Source organism: Chiroxiphia lanceolata, chromosome 8, assembly GCF_009829145.1.
Source record: "Chiroxiphia lanceolata isolate bChiLan1 chromosome 8, bChiLan1.pri, whole genome shotgun sequence".
In the NCBI taxonomy this organism is placed as follows: domain Eukaryota; kingdom Metazoa; phylum Chordata; class Aves; order Passeriformes; family Pipridae; genus Chiroxiphia; species Chiroxiphia lanceolata.
The window spans coordinates 20,334,015-20,357,056 of NC_045644.1; the positions used below are offsets into that span (position 1 = coordinate 20,334,015).

Below are 23,042 nucleotides of genomic sequence, written 5' to 3' on the forward strand. Positions count from 1 at the left end.
TGCCATTGGGTCCCACAAGCACCCTTTCTCTAGGGCTATTGGGACAAACTAAAAAAGAGTGGCCAGAAAAGCACTGAGAAAGACACAACAGTGGCACAAATTCCAATTGAAGGGGGATCTGTCTGAAAGTCTTTTTTTCTCCATGTGAAAGCTCTTCACTGGGAAAGTCTCCAAGCCCAAGGGGAGAGGCCCAGAGCGAGGGAAGAGTAAGAGGCCCTGAGGGCAGTCAGCAAAAAAGGTTTCTGACTATGCTAGGTGACACTTGGATAAATAGAAAACACTGTCATCCCCTGATGCTACTTGGGCTGGGTGGGTGACCAACCACTCGGGGTCTGAAAGGCCTTGAAGTTACTGTGCTGGCAAGTCCAACGTTTTCATCACGACCACTCCAGTGGAAGTCTGGAGTAACTATGCAAGTTACTATGACATTTCAAGCAACATTTCAAATAACTATGCTTGTAGCCTGAAGTAAGGTTTTGCTAAGCTCCCAGTGCTGCCTAGCCAGGCAAGGGCAGCAAGTCCAAGGGACATGGCTCTGGGCCTCTCCCAGTCACTGAGGGCAGAGAAAGAGAAAGGCTATGAAGGAGCACAGGGGGTGGCAAGGAAGAGAGATGTTCCAGGGCTGTACGTAATGACTGCCATGGGGCCAAGCACATAGCCAGGGCTCTCAAGCAACCCTTACGAGGTAACGTCAGTCATTTTCACCGGTGGGGGAGGCGAGGAAGATAGCTAGGAGAGTAGCTCAGCTGCAGCAAAGCCACACAAAGTTGGTCTGTTCGGCTGCCTTTGTGGCACTGTTGTATTTATTGAAGGCAGCAGCAGTTTGTTCTGTCCTTTCAGTTACTGTACGGGACCCGATCGGGGTGCAGATGGGACTACAAAGCAGCCCTTGTTGTCAGTAATGTGACTCACATGTCAGGCTCTTATTTGCTGTCAGTGGCTTTATTAAAGTCTACAGTTTCAGACCCTAGACCCTTGCCTATTGTATCCCCTGGCCCCAGAGATTCTCTTAGGGAGCGCTCACAATTACCAACTCTCTCACAAGAGCACACAAACACACTGAGCTGGCATAGCAACTGCGCACTCAGGGGTGATGCCCAGGCTAAAGCCAAGCTGGGGCACTTTTCATCTTTAAAACTAATACATGTACAGAAATGGACAGGACAGAGAAGAGACCATGTCTGGCATAGGATCTCTCCAAGACCATCTGGTAACATACACATTCACTTACATACATTTATTCACGTTCTGCACTTGGAAATATACTAATACTCACACTCATGCTCACATATGCATTCATGGCTATGTTCTCCCCTATGGTAACATACACGTTCACATATGTGCTTCACTCACATGCTTGTGAACCAGCATAGATGTGCAGATGGGCCAACATGTGCACATTGCACACCACACACAGTAACATGGATAAGTTCCCCCATAGGTACTCACAGCCCTCAGTGTCACACAGGCAGGTACACTGACTCTCACCACTGCATTCTCACACTCAGCTATGCACAGCTCACAGATCACAGTCTCACATTGATGTATATATTCTCACAGACTCTGCAGGCACTGATGTGGCTGCACAGTCACTGCTACACCCACATGAGAATTTCCACGAAAGCACTCACATCCTTTCACTTACAACTGCTTCAAGTAGAACAAAATTCCCATTTCAGATACTCAACTGAAGTTAAAAACTTGTTTCCTAAGCAGGTCTTCCTGTAAAGGCTCAGGCTCTGACCTCTACATAAATGAAGAACAATTTCTCTGACTTTACTAGACATTAGTGTTGCTGTGAACAGAATCCTCACTTCCTTCTGACATGAAATTACTCTTCAATGTCATGGTTCTTCCTCACCACCAAAGGGTTCTCTTTCTAACCTTAAACTAGAATGCAGGATACTTGCTGCCTGATACAGTGCACAAAGTCTGTCCCTCTGAATCAGACAACTACAGAAAAAAATCATGAAACAAGATATCAAGACTAGTAAAAACTGCTAGAATAAGAATGGAGAAAAACAGGACATAAGCACCCAGGGAAAAATCTTGCTTAAAGAGAAAAAAACAACCAACCAAAAAAGCCAAACCAAAACCACGCAAGTTTGAGAACAAGAATGCAAATGCTATGATAACAAAGGATGACTGGCTTGGACTTCTATATTGGATTGGACACAGTGTCTCACTGTTTATGTTTAAGAGTCACTTCAACAGCAATGAAATAACCATCACAGATACATGTGCTATGCACCCCAAGTCAGAAAAGTCATATAAGCCCAAGCTTATTCTCATTTCTGTTCAAAAAGAGCTTATGCCTATGCTCAGCATTAAGAGCAAGATAACTTCAATGAGGACCAAGTCCATGATTCCCTGCATAAGGCCACATAATATAAAATGACCAGGAGATAAATACATTTTTGTCCAGGTCACAGAACAGTCCTACTGAGTCCTCTTTAAGTGACTTAAGCACAAAACCAGCCTCCATTCTACACAAGCCTTGATTCCACATAGCCATGACAAAACTCTATGATCTGCAAAGGCAAACCTGACCATCTGTAGGTTACGGAACTTGGATTCTGCACAAGGATTGTGATGTCAGAGCATTGGATTCTTCACACTCCAGCACAAACCATGTTAGCCAGTCACTTAAGTAGCTCTGAATGATTCACTAGTTTTGGTACTTTTTATTGCCTGCTGTCAAAATTCTGTGCTGTTTGTGTACTGGTGTGTGCTGATACATACAGCATTTTACTCTACCCAAAGAAAGGTGAATTTGAATGCTTAGGTGATGTCAAAAATGCTTTAGACATGAATGAAAGCTATCATTTTAAAATTTGCCCACTAATACTGCAATTGTCATTATCGTTGCAACCTTAATCTCACAAGAGAAATCCTTTTACTGCAGAATTCACATAGAGTATTTCAAACCAAAATACTCTGTATTTACAACTCTGGAAACAGATATGAAGAAAACAAATCCAGAAGAACAGATGTATTGATTAGTAAGGGCTCTGGATCTGCACAGATTTATTCCTGCAATTTATTTTATATGTCTAGGCAATTATTCTGAAATCAAACTAAACACAATAAAAAAAAATCTTTTCAGGATTGAAGGCAATAAATATATATCAGGTACCTGATATTTCAGAAAAGGTCTGTTTCTTAAAGAATCCAAGTCTGAGTTTCTAAACAATACAAACTGTGTTTGTAGAAATAAACCCTAAAATAGGGAATATAGAGAAAACAGAACTGTACCAAAATACAAGATAAACCACCTTCAGGTGCTACAAGCCTATTTATTGATATTTCATATCATGTGGAGTGAACCACACAGATTGCACTGTTATAAAACACAAGGATATTTTAAATCACCTAACTAACTACACAAATACATCTATATATTTGACTCATATATGTACCTATTTGTTTTCATTACAACAATACGAAGGCTGGTATTTCTGTTTCCTTCTGGAATTCTGCATACTTCAAAACAACCCTACTTGTCATAGGGCAAGCTACATAAGAGTGGTCTGGACTAGGAGGAATGGCTCTGTATTTGTAGCAGCATTAAGGAAAATGTTGTATAATGTTTATAAAAGGAAATCAAGGCTGACGATAAGTGCAAAATATTAAAGTCATACAGTTGTATGACTGCACTGTTTCTGTTAGATGATTTCAAACTGCTTTACAAATTATTCTTGTTCTGCTATTGTCACATTAGATGGTAGCTCCAGTGAACTTGATCAGAAACCAGTATCTCCCCAAGCTGGGCATAACAACAATGCTTCCCCTACAGTCTATATCCCAGCTAGAGGCTATAATCTGACCATGCTAGAAGCTGCTTAAAAACTGTAGTATATTTAAACATAGTAGATCCTGAGATGCTGCATGTTTACTTCCATACTGGTATACTTTCATCCCTGACTAAATAGTTTGATTACATGCTTTTATGTAAAGGCCTTTTAAGATCACTTTGACTTGCATAGTAGTTTGGCTGCACATCATATTCAGGTCATACCAAATTATAACAGGGGCTAAAAACAGAGTATGAAGGAAGAGCCTCTAGATGATCCAAAACATAGATATAACTCTGGAGTCCACATAACCACTAAGTTTTATAGCCATCATGTCTCTGACCTGGAAACTTGCTGTGCCTTTCTGCTATGTTACTGCACAGTTGACCTTCCCAGCCTACATGTTACTACACCTGCCCTCTGTTCATACCTCTCTGCTTTTTCTTTCTTTAACATAGCAATCAGAAGCTACTTGTCTTCCCTCTCAAGGACTTCACTGCTACCTATACTCAACACCTCTTATTTTAGGCAAGAAAAGAAAGTCCTGCCTCTTACCCACCTCTACTCCCATACCCACTGTTAATTGCTGGATCTTCAAATCCATGTCCTTGTGCCCCCTCCCAGGTTTGCCCTTCATGAAGGAACAGAGCTCCTTTTAGCTGCCCTTAGGTTGTTTCACTGGTCTCCACCTGCAAGGTCCTTTATAATGACATTTTCAAAAAACTTCATCCCATTTGTTTACGGCTATTTCAGACAACCTCCATACGTTGCCCAAGCCACGTCTTATTCTTATCATCTGTTGTCTTTTATCTTAACAGCTCCTCTGAATCTAGGGAGCAAAGACTGCCTTTTCTTCTCTGTTTTCTGCAGCTATTCAAGCAAAACATCAAGAGTTAAGGGAATCACCTTAGAAATAAGGAGGATACTACTGCTGGTTTCTTACTCTGCTCTTTCACTTGGTAGCCTTTGCTTCCCTCTGTAGTAATGGATCTCCTTACCTCCAAGAGCATTTGCCACACATGCAAAGTGTTACGAATAAAAGATCAGGTCCCACAGGTCTGATTCAGTTTATAATCAAGCAAAATTCCCTCTACCATCAAAGAGCACCCCAGTGTGGGATTTAATCCCAACAATCACACCCAGATTATTATTCCAAATAATCAGGCTGCCTATTTGGATTCCCTGGCCCCACTGTCACCATGCAGTCAGACCAGACCAGCAGACTACAGATGCTGGTATACAAAGCCCCTTGGGATAACTATCTGACCATCTCTGGTGGTAAACAGGCAAAACACCAAAGGCCATCAGCCTGTTACAACCTCTACTAAAAAAGCTCCATCTTCTAGCTCAGGAATTAAAAGGTCCAAGACTGAACACTGGCAGCTGGCAACACATCCTCAGTACGGCATTGTATCAGCTGCATTAAACTGTGTTTGTGGAAGTGCAAGAACTGCAGGATATTGAAGTGACTGGGAAAATATAACAGCATTTCCCCCAATTCAGGCACATGGCCCAATCCTGTAGATATTTCGCCTTAAGGGTTTTTATCTACTGACATGGCTTAGAACTGTGCTGGCTCTCTCTTCAACTTTCTATCTGCTGGCCCTGCTTGCTAGATAAATAGCTACACTCATATAGAAAAACCTGCACTAATAAAAACGTAGACAGCCAGAAATCTGCTGCCAACAAGCAAAATATCCTATATTTCACTGCTCTGCCATGGGAGAGTCATATCTCACTGAACAAATATTCATTCCCAAACACTGTGCTAATGCATAAAAGTCTCCAACATATCTTAGAAAAATTATGGAAAAACAAGGCAGTCCAAGCTTCAGATTCTCTCTGCTGTTTTGCCTCTCCTCTTTTCTACTCATACACTTGAGACCATTTGAAGAGATGATGATTTTAGATTTTTCCATGGGCTTTTGTTCTTTAACTCTTGCCTCTCTACAAACAGGTCAAGTGGATCAGTATTTTGGCCTGAGGTTTTTTGTTTGGGTTTTTTTTGGGGGGTGTTGGGGTTTTTTGGTTGGTTGGTTGGTTTTGGTTTGGATTTTGGGGGGTTTTTTTTGATTTGTTTGTTTTGGGGTTTTTTTGTCAGTTGTTGCTTTGGGGGATTTTTAGCCAAGTTTGATCAGAAGCAGAAGCACTAGCTTCTCTGGTGTCAGTTATAATCATTTGCCCAGGTCATAATCTCCTGTCTTAGACTGCTAGAGCTCTAAAGCATGCAATTATCTTTTGTTTGTTCTGCATTCGTATGTTGCCTAGCACAGCAATGCCTTCATAGGTAATATGGATCCTTGGCATTCCATAAATACAAATATATGCTGGCAAGTAATGAGTGGTTTCCCTGACTTAAGTCAGCAAAATCAGAAATTTTTCCCCAAGTCATGCTTGGACTTAAAGCTTCTCTGGGACTGTGTTTTGTGACTGCAAGGCCTTAAGCACAAGGACATCCCTCAGTATAAATGAATACTTGGAAACAATTAAACTCCTGGATTGTCAAGAATCAAGAGGCTGCCTCTGTCAAATAAATAATGAAGCCATGCCCTTACGTAATTTTTATAGCTTGGGGCAAACAAAAACTCTTTCTTTAGAATGACTAAGTTTCTTTGACTAAATTTCTTTTCTATTTATATCAAATAGGTAATTCTTCTCTGCTTACTCACTGAAACATTTGTGTAATTCTATTGCAAACTCCTAAGCAACTTCCATCTTCTAGGCCAGCAGAGGCTATATCTCTTAAGAAAAGAGTCTCTCAGTATTTATTGATGACACAGTCATATTATGCATTAGTTCTCATAATTCAGGATGACTGTGTGCTTTGAGATTCTTCAGAACGACAGGCACTACACTGGTAATGTAATTAGTTATTATATGCCAGACAGCATTTTTGGAAAGATACTGACCCAAATATTGCTTCTTTAGGCTTCACTATCTGGAAAGCATAAGCAAATAAAGGAAGCAAAATATTTCTTAAAAAGCAAGCCTTACTATTCTCTCAGTTTCAAAACTCATGCTCCTGGCTGCATAGAGCTTTGGTAGGTACTATTATGGTAAATAAAAAACTAAAAACTAAAAAAAAAAGTATGTACAGGACCACTTGGTATATAAGAAAAGAGAAGGAATATGACATTGCCAGGATTAGAAAAGGACATACACTGCTTACCTGCACCTGCCTCACCTCTTCACTGGGGCCCTACAGAGCTCAAGCTCCACCTGAACATGGCTCTCAGGGACCGCTGTATGATACGATGTCTCTGGAACTAGTCTTCATCTTATCCCAGCCTGTGTACACAGCTGACATTTATATATTTTGGGTAGCATTAAGAAGGTTGATTCTAGCTTCTGTAGCTATCTGTGTATAGCAAACAGGATAGAGACCAATCTTGGATACATTAAAAGTAATAATGAAAATACCGTTGCTGGGAAAGAATCAAAAAGGACCTTCTCATGATTCAGTTTTTCTAGTTGGAGTTAAGGATGAAAATCAAGTTCTCTTCCAGTCCCAAGCAAACATAATTCCACTAAGAAACATGTTTCACATCAACAAACGCTAATAGAAAATGTTCCCCACTGCTCACATGAAACTGTTATGCAGATGAAACATGTTTCCTGCCAATAACGACGAGTTACCTGCAGTTAAAACAGCAGCTAATCAGCTTTACTCACCATTAACGTGAAATGAACACGATGCTAAGTCTACAGAATGTTGGATCAAAACAGCCATGGTGGTAAGTTGGCTATATCAAGTGAGGGGTCCTTATCACGTTCTCTAAGCACTGCATAAGCACAAGTCTTTGAAGACTGCTTTGCTACACTAAGGCATCACTGTTGGAAGATGCTTATTCATAGTATGAGGCAAGAAAAGAGTTATCTGTGGCTTTCACTTGCTCTCCAACTTTAACGTGCATTTTCTTTTATTTTACCCTCAAGTAGCACCACCTTCTCACAGGGCTGCCCTATCCAAAACACGATGGTGACCAACAGCCTTTCCCACTCAAGCCTGACTGCCTACTTGAAAACCAAGTGGAAGTCATATCAATCCTCAAAAGGGAACAAGCAAAATAATGTCCAGTTCAGTTTCTTAGTTCAGCATTTTGGTCCAAAATTCATGTACATCAGGTGGCACTTTGTCAAGAAAGATGACATTTAATCACAAAAATTAACAGTAGGAGTCCCCTGTAAAATCCAGTTCCAATGTCCCAAGTTCCTTGCTTTGGCCATTCATGTCACAAATGTAATCAGCAGCACTGGAATAGGTCATCATCTGACATGCCAATGCCACTATATTTGATATTGAATTAAAAATAGGGATACTTGCAGTTGTTACTTCAACTCCTCCAAGCACCATTACTCCCACTTTATTCTCCAGCTGCTATTCCCATGTGCTAGCTCATACCCTCTGGCCAGAATAAAACATACACAAGCCTAGCAGAGGCACAGGATATAGCCAACAGCACATTTTGTTCATAAACTATTCTCAATTTTTACTCAACAAGGCTATGCACACACTTTGCTATAAAAGTAAAAGGATCCTTTAGGCCTCAAGTAGCATTATGTACTTTCTATTGTAAAGATCAGTATGTACCAGACCAGAACTATCAGCTGGCATAAATCAGCATCAACTCCTCTTGAATACATAGAAATTAAGTTATTTATTCACCACTCAAGGTGTGAAATCACTTATTTTTAGAAAACTGAATTTCCAGTTCTCTGTAGTCAAATCACTGAATACACAGATTATCTGTACACTCAGACAGCTTGGGTTAAGTAGGGTCATATCTCAGGTGCAAGGCTCTCCCTTGATCATGCAAACACAGCACTCTGGTGTCAGTAGACTCAAATGTCTTATTCTTCATTTTGAAGCAAGGGAAAAATGTTTGGTCTGTAGTAAAGTCTGGCATTTTTGTTAGGAACAAGATTAAAGAGATGTGGACAGAGAGCTGGATATTTGCTGAATTCTGCAGAATAAGATAAGGCTAGAACAAGTAGATTCACGTTGTCTGGTGGCAATGACAGTATAGTGTATAATGCTAGTATGTTTGGGATTTGAGTTACAATTAGGGACAGCAGGATCTGAAGAACCAAATTTATTACTGACCTCTGTCAGACCTGTAGAGGAAAGCCAAGGTCTGATACTACTAGATGAGAATGCCAAATTCTGGGTTTCTAAGTTGTCATCAAAAGTAGGATTAGAGTTGGGGATAGAGTCTGGAACAAGAGAGATTAGAGGGGCAAATTAATTGTCTAAATCTTTAAGACTGACAAAAGTGGATGAAAGTTAGTGTTGCTACAGTCAAATATTTATTCTTTATTTTCCACTGATGGCAAGTGTCTGGGCAGAGGTCAAAGCAGGGTTAGGATTACAATTAGGCTCTAGCTTAGCATTCCAGAAACGAGGCTCTGCTAAACAATTTTTGTTGCTCAATTCTGCCAAACCTGCTCAGGGATAAGTAGATTAAAATGTATCATTTTTAATTGTCAGACAGAATGGGGTTACTGAGCCATGATCAACGCTGGAGCCGGAATGGCATCATTGCTTGAGGTAAGATAAGTGGCAAAATCAGTATCAGCATATTTAAACATCTTCCGATTAACTTTTGGACATAACTGAATTTCTAGGCCATCACTCGTGCCAGGAATAAAGTAAGGACTAAAACTAAGATTCAGTGTAGAGTTCTGTGCAGTCAGGCTTACTGATGAATTCTGTCCAGCCTGCGGCAGGATTGCAGCTGCCTCAGTGGATTTGAATTTTTCATAGTCAGTGTTCAGAGATCAACAGGTTCTTTAGCCATAAATGATACTGCAAGTAGCCGACATTTATGGTTTGGGACAGGAGGCTCTGCAGCATCATGTCTCCATTGCAGAACTCTCACAAGTCCTCAGTGGTAAAATAAAAGGCTGATAAGCTTCAAATGCATGTTTAATTTCTGGGCAGCATTATATCCCTGTGTTACAATGATCAGTAAGCTTATGGCTTGGATTGGTTGCAGGATTCATGATGGGAGGTTTTGGTACTTATTTTTCTGGTCCTTGAAAAAAAGTTAAGGGTAGCTGTCATAATGTTTAAATATGTTATGCTGAATTATTAGGAAGCCATGGCTACCTTGGCTCTGGACAACCCTAGGGTTATAGATGGCATTAGGGTTTGGATCTGGAGTTGAAGGCCATGCAGAGACAAGTTTATTGCTACGTTTTTCTGGATTCATAGATAAAAAAAGAAGAGCCAGTATCAGTAAATCCATATACCTCATCCCTAAATTTCAAACACAGCTGAATTCTCACACTATCATAAAATCTTTTAGGTTGGAAAAGATCTCTAAGATCATCAAGACTTGCCTGTTCTATCAGACACACCAGTGTTTGGGAAAGCTTCAGAAGAGGACTTTGGACAGGCAGCTGTGCAAAACGAGCCTTGTGACAGAAACATCGGTGGTATACTGCTTCAGTGTGTTTAGCCTGAGAAAGTAAAAATGAGTGGTGGTGTCAGAAACTATCTAAGCCTAATTTCCAAGCCACACAGGCTATGAAAAACACTACAGTCGGTTTCATGTGTATTACTGTTTGGGATAGGATGCTCAGCAGTGCACAGGAAAATACCAAATTCTGCCTTGTCTGCTGTGGCAATTTCATAGTGAAATATGGAAATCTGCCTTAAAAACCAAACCAACAAACAAAAAACCAAACCCTGCCTTTTTCTGCTCCCAGTGCCAATAATTTTGTTGTATTTGTCAAAATTTCTATCATTTTCTCTGGAGACGCATTTCTGTTTACTCATTTCATCTCCACCTTAGCAACCACTTCACAAAGCCACTTGTCTTTACAATATAAACATATGTTTATGCCACTGTATTCTTTTCTTTAGTGTACAGTTGTTGAATTTGACACTTTGTGAAGGTCTTGTGAAGGTTTAACACACTTCACTGTGATGAGGCATTGGAGGACAGATCTACGCAGGGATCAATAACAGTCTGGCTTACCTCTAGTGTAAACCTTGCCTTGTTGAGACGTAGAACTCATTTTTGCCTCTCACCCTAAGCTTTGTTGGGTTTCAGGTTAGGCTTTTCCTCCTGAGCGACTTGCCCGTGCTGCAGTAAGGGGACCGGGAGTCAGCGCGGGTTTGGGGTCTGGGCAGCGCACACGCAACTCCGCGGGCTGAGCCGGCGCCGGGCTCGGCGCACCTGCCTGCGGGCGGACAGCGGGCTGCCTTCCGCACTCCGGGCTCCATCCCCTCATCCATCCCTCCCTGGCTCCGCGATCCCAGGCGGCTCCTCCGCCTCAAACCGCGGCCTGCGGCGCCCTCTGCTGCCCGCGGGGCCCGGCCCCGACCGGCCCCTCCCCGCCGGGCGGACAGCGATGCTCTGCGCCCAGCAGCCCTACTCGAAAAAGGGTCAGGGTACCCCCGAATTGCCTGCATCCTCCCCCCATCCGCAGTGCCCCCAACAGTGCTAAAATAGCAAGTTTGCATGCAAAACCCCACCTGGCCCCATTTCATCACATGCACATTCATTTCTATTCCTTTTCATTCTTCACAGAACATGTTATAATCTTTGATCATCATTTGTTTAAATTGTATAAGTAATCTGCCCGGTTTTAATAGGATTTTTCTATGAATCGGCAACAAACCATGAAATGTGATATTTTCACCATGACCGACCCAGGAAATTAGTCAACTTTGTCCTTGATTTACATGGGACCTGGCCAACTCCTCACACATCACAGTGGCAGCAGCTCACTGCCTGTTCCCCCTACATTTCACATTTCCATTCTTTCTTTCCTTCCTCTTTACAAGCAGGGTTATATATACCACAGATGCCCAGATTTGCCATCCATAAACAGAGCCTGAATTTAGCAATATCTCCATGGATGCCCAAATTAACAAGCAAGGCCTCACAAAACAGATTGGAGAAAAGCATCAGAGATTTATTATTATTGTTAAACACAATAGATGTGGGAGAACTTGTTCTCAGCCTCTTATTCTGATCTTTTTGAGGGAAATAACACCATTTCTTCAAGTTTTACACAGCCAGTATAAGAACAGCAAGCTTCCTTGAAAGAAAGCTAAGATTCTCAGTTATAATAATTTATTCTAGGAGCTGGGGCTTACAGGAAAAAACAATTGCTGTAGTACTCAAAATAAAATGGCCATGCTTTGAAATGTTGAGCTACTTTAGGGACAGTGTCTGTTAGAGCCAATCCTTCCATCTGTCTGTCCATCCATCCATCCATCTACCTGACTGTTTTGTTTTATTTTAAATAACGTCCAATTTCTATCCTAGTCTATATGGAAATCACTTTTATTTCATTGTAATTTCAGGGCTTGGTCTTGTTTTGTTCATCCCATTATTTGACACTGTGTGCACACACAGGCTTTTAACAGAAAGTGAAGTTGCAAGGCAGTAATTTGGCATCAAGGCTGCGATCCAAAAACACCCAGCATGATCCCTGGGTGACAAGTTCCTCAGCTTGGGCACACAAGTTCCATCCTCCCCATGGGGACAGACTTCTAGTTTCCTTGCAATTCAGTTCTTCTGGAGACTATGGCTGTATGGAGAAAGGTGATCTTCCAAATGCTCAAGGCTCATGAGCTGCTTTCCAGAGATGTGAAGACACTGGAAGGCAGAGGGGACAAACATAGCCTGCAAGAGTCTACTGCCAGCTATTCAAATAGGTGAGAGAAAGAAGAAAGCAGTGTTTCAACTGCATCCCCAGGCAGCTGCAGGACAGACAGCACATCTGTTTTGAGAGAACATGGGGACACATTGCCACTTGGTTCAGTAGAGCTCAGCCTCTGCAATCCCACCCCAACAGGCATCCTGTGTGAACAGGCAAACGCTAAGAATGTCAGCAGCTGCAACAGGTAAATATCACCACATTACAGAACATACCACAATTATATTCAAAGTTTTGTCCCATCTACCCATACAGGCACAGTCCCTGTGTGCATGTTCACACATAGCATTTGTTCTGGATTCCTCAGGGCACTGCCTAAGCCACTACAGCAGCTATATCTGTGATCTGGTAGATAGCTCACACAGCACTGGGGGAATCAGGGTTCTGGGCCACCTTTGTTCCTAAGCCACCTTCTGATACCAAATAATCCATTTCCCCTCACTGCCTATTTCAGGTTTAAATCTCCTGCAGACAGGAGCTCTCTCTCACTGCATGCATGTTTGTTACACAGCAAAGTAAGGACCAGCCTTCGGCTGGCTCTTGGGATGCTCCTCTTGTCCCTGAGCTTTTCTTGTCTCACCCCCAAAACCCACCACATCCCACATCATCAACTAAACCAAGAGAGCTCCTGTCCCTTCCTTCCCATGCTCGCCCTCAGCTCCTCAGGGCAGCTAGATTCTCTGTCCTGGAGGCATTTATGCCCGACTTTCCAATCCAGGCCTCCCTGCCCCCACATCCCGTACTCCCCAGTACGTCACCCCTCTCCACTCCCTGGCCTGTGAACAGCCCCTAAGGTTAGGTTTTATATTTCTTACCCACTGGCCCCTCCACTCCCACCAAGTCAAACTTCAACCAAACAAAAAAGAAAACAGAGGGAGAGAAAGGAAGAAAGAAAGGCCCCAAGAGGCTCCCGGTCGTTCCAATCAGGTCACTGTTTCCATACCAATTAGGACAGATGCAAAGCACATTATTAAAAATAGGTCTGCAGACCCATCTATGTTGATTATTGTCCTCCGTTTCCGTCCCCAGCCAACTCCGTTAATTAATAAAGAAACTGCCAGAGAAGGAGGGGGAGAAAGGGTGGCAGGGATTCCCCTGACTGGAGCCTCCTGTTCAGAGAGTTCAAGAGAGAAATTGGACACTTGAGCCTCTCTGCCATTTTCCATTGTGTGTGTTTTTCCTAATGAACGGTTTAGTGATGCAGGGCTGGAAGTCAGCTTTACCCCACCCCCACTAACTACCATCCATCATTAAGTGACCCAGTAAGAGGTATTTAGTACTTAACCCTCTCTAGAAGAAGTCAGATTGTTGTGTGGCTGGCTTTTCCCTCTCCAACTACCCTTCACTCTTCATCTGTTTGTCTGCCTCTGAAAACATCTCCGCATTTTTTGGAGGAGATTGTTCTTCCTCAGAGGAACCCTAGAAAGAAACAGCAGTAGCCACCCCATAGCCAGCCTTTTTACAGAAGAGGAAGCACTCATGGTGGAAAACCAGGGATGAGATCCTGGCTTTGTTGACATTGTCGAGGCCGGGATTTCGCTCTCACAACAGTAAAACCGTCTGCCTCTGAGAGGGCAAAGAAGTTGATGGAGAGATGGCCCTGTAATCTGTGCAAGAGATGTTGCTGATCAATATACATGTTGGTGATTTGCAAGAGGAGAAAGAATACGTAGTCAGTAAAAGTCAAGGAGGGCTGTGAGAAACATAAGTGATAGATAATACTTGCAACAGAGAGCACGCTTGTCTCCTTCCAATTCTGCTAGCCCTGCAGGACTCTTCTCCAGCCAAAACTAATTTATCTTCATAACCCTTCCTCAAAAAGCAGGACAGTGTTATTAGTGCCATTTTGACAGTGGGGAAACTGAGTCAAGGACAAACTAACCTGACCAAATCATTAAATGAGTCAGACAGAGCTAAAAATGGAACTGTGCAGTCCAAGGTTTCTCAGCCAGTGTGCCTTTGCTTTAAAGCGAAAGTTAGGGGGAGGCAGAGAGGTTAAATGAACCATTATCATAATTAGACTTGATGAAAGCAAATCTGGGGTTTGGCCCAAGATGGCAGATCACGTTTACCTTGAATGAATGTATGTCAGTGTGTCTCCTAAAAATTCTCTATTAAAATGCCCTCGTGAGCTCTGAACCTGTGAGGTAGAAGTCCCAGATATAATTTAGAGTGCAAAAGGCCCTGCATGATCTTGGTCACATCACTTATCTCTAATGACCTCTAAAGGCTCTCTCCATCTCTAAAACAAGGGCTGTCACACCCATTTGGACTGTAAGCTATTTTTTGCAGGGTCTGTTTCTTACTAACACACTTTTACAACACTCATTTATGTGATATTGGGAACTGCTGATACTTCTGGAAAAAGAACAGCCACAAATTGCAGCCATCTCTGCACCTCTGAGCTGACAGGCAGAACACATTCACAAGCACAAGCAGGAAGGAAAACTGTAAAGCATAAGCAAAACACCCACCTGCAGATGCCAGCAAGGCTGTTCATCTGCAGACTGACTGCAATTTCCAATTAAATACCAAGTTACTTTCACACAGTCTGTTCTTTCGTTAGACTTAAGGGTTTTGTTTTCCTTTTCCTGAGTCACTCTTTACTAGAGGCTTTCCACATCACATGTTTTATTTTTCACAAGGGCTCTAATGCACTGCATAATAAAAACTCATGTCATGAGTCCAGAAAATCCACTGCAGGCTTCAAAAATACACACACATCAAAAAAAAAAAAAAAAAAAAAGGCTTGCACAGAAAAGAAATTTGGGGTTTTTTCAGCCTAATAATTTTTATTACATCCCACCACCCTGCAAATTGAATTGCTGGAAACATCAGGTGATTGATCTAACACTGAGGTGTGATAACACGCTTTCCTACACAACAGAACTGAAATTCTACTGTAGTATCAGGCCTGCTATCATGGAGGGAGGAGGTCACAAACATAGAACTCCTTAATCTGATATCCCCATTTCTGTAAGGATCACTAGTAACTCAGGATGCCAGTAACTGACAGCCAGCATAGATACATTTCAAGTTCACCAGAGAAAACCCATATATTATGAGAAATAAGGCACTCCTAGAAATACAGAGCATCACAAAGATGCCTAAAGGGGAAAGAGGTCTGGGAGCTGACTGCTCCAATGGGCTGTATCCTGGAAGCGAAATCCACCCGTGTATAATGAGACACCGTGTACATAGGTAATAAATGAAACAAAAGCTACAGGAGGTGTTATGTGGCAAGAAACAGTTTTTTGATCCTACTATACTAGGAGCACTGTATTTTCATAATTTTGGTTTCTGTAGAGTACAAAATACATGTGAGGTTGGCTACTTCATCTTCAGTAACTACGAGGGAAATGTGCCAGCTTGGCCTGCACACCTGTGACTGAACCAAAGATACCTAGAATTAGAAATAGGACCTGTGTTCTCCACAGGTCAAGCCCAGAGCGAAAAAAAACAACATCTCTAACACAGAGGAGCCACAGAAACATGGGGCTCAGAAACAGAAACTGCCCCACCCGAAACATCCCAGCCTTCAGCAACCACCTTTCGCTCCTCAAACATTTGAATCTGGACACTGGGAGCAAAGAATGTATCTGACCCACTCCCTCACCACTGGCTTGCCAATACATGCCAATGTATCATGCCAATACAGAGAACACCCTTTTCCCTTTTCTCCTTCCCATGATTAGAGCCCTTGTACTGCAAGTGGGATACACATGTAGAGTTTTTGTTGGCTGTCCACAAGGAGCAGGACTATCAGAACCTTTTCTTCCTTGGGAAAACTTTCTCTTTCATTTCATTTTTCCTGAAGGTGAGGCTCAGAGTAACCCAAATATGACCTTAAATGAGTCAATGGGACACCCCATCAGCTGAGGAAATGGCATCATCCTGCCTCACATTTATCTCATGGAGCCAATTTCAGAGGCACTTCATTTCTGAAGCACTTTTAGGTCCTGGTACAATTTACGCAGGGCACACTCTGCTCTCCAGCTAAGCAAACATTGTTTTGTTTTCTTTAGCCCTTGAGAGCTCTTGCCTCCAGTGTCCCCCCAAGGGGAAAGGAGTAGAGCCTCTTGTGTCGGTTGAGTGCTCACATGAGAGGCTGGTAAAGCAAGTGGTCCCTCTTGGCTCATGTACAGAGGAAACACAATCCATGATGCAGCACTAGATGAGGAGCTTATCCTGTACCTGGACCTGCTCACTGTCTGTTTGCTCCCCTCCTCCTTTACCAGTTTGTGAGCAAGTCTCTGACCCAATTGGAACAAACCCTTCAGCAGATGCTTCCCTAAGTTCCTGAGAGGCATGTTGGTGGCTCCTTAGATCAGGCTGAGAGCATCCAAGTGAGTCTAAAGCATGCAGGAGGGCCCTTCAACCACAGAGAGCCCATCCATCCTCCAGCTGCTAAATAAATATAAGCAGCAGTGACAGAAAATCAGCACTCCACAAAATTGTTTATGGGATTTGCCAGAAAAACTTAATACCAGCAAGAGCAATGTAGAGCTGAGGGGGAAGGAGACTATTAGTAAAGGGCAAGGGATTGCTGGGAGTGACCAATGGTATTACCAGGCAAACCAGTGCCAAAGGGGCAAAAGCTGGCCTGAGAAGAGATTTGATAATATTGAATTTGCCTCTTCTCTGTCAGCAATTTGTACACCAGCCACCAAAGAAAGACTGATGACAGGAAATAGTGAGAGTGCTAGAAAACAAATAAAGTAGTCAAAGTCAATACAAATAGAGACTATTCATACTTCATCTAAGGTAGATCTGGTTAGTTCTGCATTCCAGAGCAAGAAAAGCCACAGTAGAAGAAAAGTCAAGCTGGAGAACTAGTCAGCATCTAGTCCAGTGACTAGCACCACAACAACAAAAATAAACAGCTTCAGGTCCAACTCAAAAAGCATGTGAACTGTGTTCAGTGAGATACAGGTAGAGCTGAACATGCCTTCATTCCCAAGATGCTACTTGCTTAGCGCGTAGAAGAGGCAAGATGATCAAACATAGAGCCCATTATCTGCTATTTAGCATGTAAATAGCTATTCAGCAGAGATTTCTCATCTTTTGTGAGTTTGCCCTTCCTTCAGTCCAGCAACTTCCACAGCCTTTGGTCTACGGTGCAAGTCTACTGCTTTGTCATCCAGAATATTTGATTATTTATAAAAAGTGGAAGACTGTCACCAAAAGCAATTTAAGAAGCCACACCATGGAAACATCCAACAGCCAAGCATTTATGGCCTGCATCCAGTTTTGAGTCCTGTATTCATACAGTGAGCGCAGAACTAAACAAGGGCATATATATATACATATATATATGAACCATACATAAAGACAGGTATCTCTCTCTCCAGGTGAGAGGCAAGTGCCTACCTGCCAGACTAGACATCCCACCCTGCTCTTCAGCACTTCTCACCCACTAGCTTACACAGCTCCCCATTACCATGAACCTACATCTACATGTGCCCATATTTAACTCAGATGTCTGGATTTCACTGCAACAAGCTGCCTGGAAACCTAGAAGTGCCAGCTCTAAGCTCTTTTGTAGATTCCGCCCCTAAACTTTGTGTTTTGCTTTCCCATCTCTGAAATAGTAATAAGCAGCAAAGAAAGATGGTGAAATGCTCAGGTACTGTTATAATGCAATGAAATTGAGTAATTGCGCTACCAAGTGTAAGAAGGGAAAAATCAAAATCTCTATAAAAGCAGTTGGAGGAAAAATATTTCCTGATTATTCAACCATACCACAGACTTTGCAGTGTACAGTCAAATTCCAGTTATATTCTCCCCAGCACTGCCTCTGCCATATACACAGAACCACAAAGTTCCCCACACTACCCTAAGTGAAATTTCAATGATAAGACAAAATAGATGGGAAACCAGAAGGTTTACTGAATGAAACATTACAACATTGACTCACGACTCATTTTAGTCCATAGAAATCTCTGAAGGCAGTTGCTTTCCCAACATATTCATGTTTTCACAGAATCCAATGCCCCCAGCACATGCTGTCCTGTGTCTCAAGAATATTCATTCCTAGTTTCTTAATATAGTTTGAAAAATCCAGTCCCTTTCTCTTCATAGTATATACACGAAACATATGAACAAAGTTGACCTTGCAGTTATGTCCTGGATAGGAATGACTTCAGAGCCCTGATTCAGACACCCTGTGTAATAGCAGGCAGATGATCAAGTTTCAAAGCTCCTCAGAGTTAACAGAGATCCTACTATTGTTTCAGTGGTCTTTGAATGAGATTCCTAAGTGGTTTTTTCCACTCAATCTGCACTGTGTATTTACACTGTAAGCTCCCAAAGGCAGAGACTGTTTCTCATTTAACTGTGCCTTTTGTCACAACTAAGATTTAAGTGACACTCTAACAATTATGCCCTGGTCCTGCTACAGCATACTGACTTGGGGATTGGGAAGGGACCAAAATTTCAAAGAGAGAGATAGAAGTCTAGTGCTCAAAGATCTAATTCCTGTGCTCAGAGCATTAGATCCATAATGCTCAAAAGAAATCTGGGCTTGACATTGCTGCTCAGAAACTTCAGGAAAGACCCAGAAGTGTCTAATGTCAAAACTTGCAGGACACAAGAATACAGTGGCCTTTGATTACTGTTGATTACAATGCTGATTCATTGCTCAAACCATAGTCCAGCCCTTGGAGGAAAACAGTTTTTGATCCAGTATCTGCATCTTTCCTCTTTGCTCTTGCCAAAAGCATGTGCAGTATCCAAGGAGAACGAGCTCCAGAACACATCACCAACAAGTTTAAGTAAACATGACTTCCTTCCTGTCCCAGTATTATACATTTTCCTCCAGAATTTTCCCTGCCTTTTCGCTCTCCTTCTCACAAATATCCCCACAAACACAGGTCCTAAAGTACTGCCAGGAGACATGAGGCTCAGTAAAGCATGGCCCACACAGCAAAGCCCCTGAATGACTCCTAGGCTTCATGCCACCAGCACCTGCCCCTGTGGCCATAGCAAAGCTGGTGACATAAAAGCTGGAACATCCCCTAAATCTTCACTAATTATCCCAACAGACTTCAATGTCCTCCAAGAACCATGTGAAGGATCTTCCTAATTACTAGCCAGACAATGGAGAGAGGAGTCGGGTCCCTGGGATCCTCCAGCCTGCCAGCCCCAGCCATGCATGTTCCTGTTTGGCCTCTGGGGCTGACTGCTCCATATGGAGACCACCACCCCACACTTCCTCTCTTCCATCTCCACCCAGCTCCCTCCCTGCCCCCATCACCACCACCCTCAGCATGTGGATTTTATGAATGAAACTTTCTGACAGTTATGGGGTTGGCAGAGGCCTATTCAGCAAGCTGGGGAATGTGTGAACACCAGGCTTCATTAGAGACTTCTCCCAGTCAGCTGATAGCTCATTAACTTAAAGTGGCCTCTTGTTTTAAAACCTCAGAGACCAGGAGGTGGAGTGTAGAGAAGGGGGGGATGGTCCTCATTGTTCCTCTTGCCTCTCTCCCCCTCTGCCCCCTGTGAGATTAGGCGCCCTTGGAGGGGAGAGAGAGAGGCTAAAACAACTTTAATTAGTTATTTTCAAAGATTTTCTCCCCCTTTCTTCCTTTTTTTGTGTGTGTGTGGAGCAGGGGGGGTCTCTCAGCTGGGTTTTTCTGCATGGAGGAGCTCACGTCATTATGCTTAAATCCAGCTCCTCCGTCCTTTGTCTCCTGGCCAACAATAGAAGAAGGCTTGTAAAAAGCTCCTTCCAAAACTCCTGGAGACTGTCTGAAAAGGAAGATGGGGTGAGGACTCCTCTCTTTCCTCCCTCAGTCACAAAAGTGACAGTCTGGTGCCTGTGCCAGCAGCTTTCCTGTGTTAGAAGCTAGTACCGGGGTAAGTAGGGCAAACAGAGTGCTGATTCCTAAACTGCTGCTGTGTCAGATGAAAAGTGGAGCCCAGACTCATTTCACAAAGTGTCTGGTAGTAACTGTTCTCTGTGTGGATTTAAGGTCAGGCTGGAGCTCTGGACATTGAGGTCAGTCTTAGGACTTTATCCCAAGAGCTAATCCTCTTCTTTCTTTTAAAGAGATCATAAAATAAGTGCAGCAATAGGACAAACCCTCCTTCATGACTCCACTTTTGAAGAACCTGAAATAAACAGCTAAATTGCCATTATTGTCACCCATAGGGAAATTGGTTGAGACCAGCACATTGATTTCTTATAGGCAACCAAACTACAAACGACAATGGCTTTTAGCATCTTATGCTAGATGGAATTTAGCAGAATAGAGAAGGTGTTATCCCCTCAGTTGTGGTATAAGGACCAACAACAACAACAAAACAAAAAAACCCCCAAACCTCAAACAAACAAAAAAATCCAAAGAAAAGAGTCTTTGTTCCTTGCTAGCACCAAAGCCCAGAACAGTACCCTAGAGGAGCAGTTGCTACAGTGCCAACTTCCAGCTTCTCTTACAGTTCTTCTTTCAGTATTGCAAAGAAACATTTCTTTCCATAGCTTCTCTTTGGGCCCATACACAAAAGAGATGTGTCTCTGAAGATGAGTTGAAATTCCCATGAATAGATGAGTTCATGTGTGAGGCAGAAAAATCAGCCATGAATTATGGTTTAACCAGTACATTTATACACTGTAAATCATACTTAACAGCATGTCCTTTGCCTATTTAAATCAGGAGTTCCCAAGAATCTGGACTAATAGACTGATAGCTCTCAAACTTTATTCTGATGTTCCAGCACAGATGCAAGAACTGAGGTGTTGGTGGATGTTGCAGCTGAAGGGTATTCCAAGGAGTAGGTGCAAATTGCCTGCCGTGGCTTCATGAATCAGATTCAATAGCAACAGTTTTGACTACAGGCTTTTCAGGGTAAGGATTTCTACTGCAGTTTAAGTACTTAGTACCTGATTTGGTCAGCTTTCTTACATGAAATTGAACAGCTTTTGCCAGTTTTTAGAAACAAGGACCATCACTCTCTTCTACTCTCTGCAAAATCAGAGCATAATCCTGTTCCCTTTCAAGTCCACAGCATTCGAGTATTGCCTTTCTGAGAAACAGAGGCTAGGATTTTGCCTCTGTTTAAACACTGACAAGCCAAGCAAAGGGGTTTGGAGTCATTTGTGCTGTGATCCTGTCAGTTCTCATAAGCGAGCCTGGCTGGCTCACTGCTCCGCAGTCCTCCAAGGAGCTGTGCCGAGTACCGCAGTGCTGCTAACGCAGTGCGCTGGTGTTCCCAGCCGGCTGTCAGAGCCACCACCTGCAGGACTTAAAGACTTTCCACTAAAGCTGTAAACCAGAGGTTCTTGGAACATTTTTGTTGCAAGACTTTACAAGACTGATCTTTTTGGCAGTGGTTGTAAGGATGACAACTTTTTCTGTCTGTTGCGTCCCTCCTCTTCTATTTTTCCTGTCCTAATTTGACCTCCATGGTTTGTGGGGATTCTAAAAGTTAAACATCTCCAATATCTCATCCTATAAGTGACTGTATTTTGAAAGTAGTAAACATGATTCTTATGAACCAATAAGAGTCGGAATCATGTTCTATCACCAGTCGTCTAATGAGCCTGGCATTTTTGAATTAAATAAACTCTGCAAGTATTACTTTTTATTGTGCTTTCATTAAAGCAAAGCAGTTTCTTCCCTTGCTGATTGCAAGGATTTTAAAACATAGATTCATTTGCATTTGTGAGAATTCCTAAGTCTCTGCCCTCTACATCAAAGAATGCACTACATTTTGTGATGAGTCACATCAATTTTCACTTGCCACGAACTGGCAGTCCAAATGTTTCCAGGCAAGGACACTCCCCAGATTTTGTTACATCATTCTTGAATTTAAAACAACCAAGCTTTCAAGCTCTTTGCTGCAGTTACCACCAGAAATGGCTGTACTCATCAAAATATTGGTTTTTCCCCCCAGGAAAGCTTAAGGATTACTCACAGAACACTCACTAGTAGAATGAAGCAAAATTTACAATAAGAAGAAAGCAAAGACAGCACTACTATAAAGGTAAAGAGAGAGGAGAGAATGCTACAATACTGTGTTTTGTTTATCCCTCACTGATACAGAAGCATACCAACATCACAACACACCAAGTACTACCCATCTACAGGTAAAAGATAAGCTTAAGAGATGCTTGAATATGGGTTGAGTTCCAGCCTATGGATCTAAAACCAGAAGCCAGCACAGAAAAGCTTAACAGAGACAAGAGTAGCTCATCAACCGAGGTTGTGGCTCACTGACCAGAAAGGGACGCTGCACCAGGCAAGTCTATGTTAGACCAGACAGAGAAGAAAGAAAGAAGGACCTGTCATCTTCCTCACTTTACAACTGGATAATGCAAAGACACAGTATGTTATCCCACGATCGAAACGCACATTTGTAACAGAACCAGAAAACAAAGCTACCTTGCCTGCCTACCACCCCACAGACTTCACTACAAAAAAATAAAATAAAATCTTGCAATAAATAAAACAGAACAAGGTAGGAAAAAGGCCTGGTTTTCAGACCAGCGGATATAGTGACATTATTTCAACCTACAAACTTTGTCTACTCTATATACTTAGAGTGTCACAATTGCATCAAAATACTGTT

The 23,042-nt window shown here is 42.5% G+C and overlaps 2 long non-coding RNA genes across 5 annotated transcripts in view; one reads left to right on the top strand and one right to left on the bottom strand.

Annotated features, from left to right (window-relative positions):
• LOC116790042 overlaps positions 1 to 23,042 on the bottom strand; it is a 213,284-nt gene that overhangs the window by 173,684 nt on the left and 16,558 nt on the right. The gene's annotated exons all lie outside the window — the stretch shown is intronic.
• On the top strand, positions 2,626 to 21,308 carry LOC116790045. Of its 2 annotated transcripts, none has more exons than XR_004358238.1 (3): positions 2,626 to 2,724; positions 9,283 to 9,342; positions 21,189 to 21,308. It is a non-coding gene; the product is annotated as an uncharacterized LOC116790045 (long non-coding RNA). The 2 variants fall into 2 exon arrangements; XR_004358239.1 differs by lacking the exon at positions 21,189 to 21,308 and adding an exon at positions 10,103 to 10,245.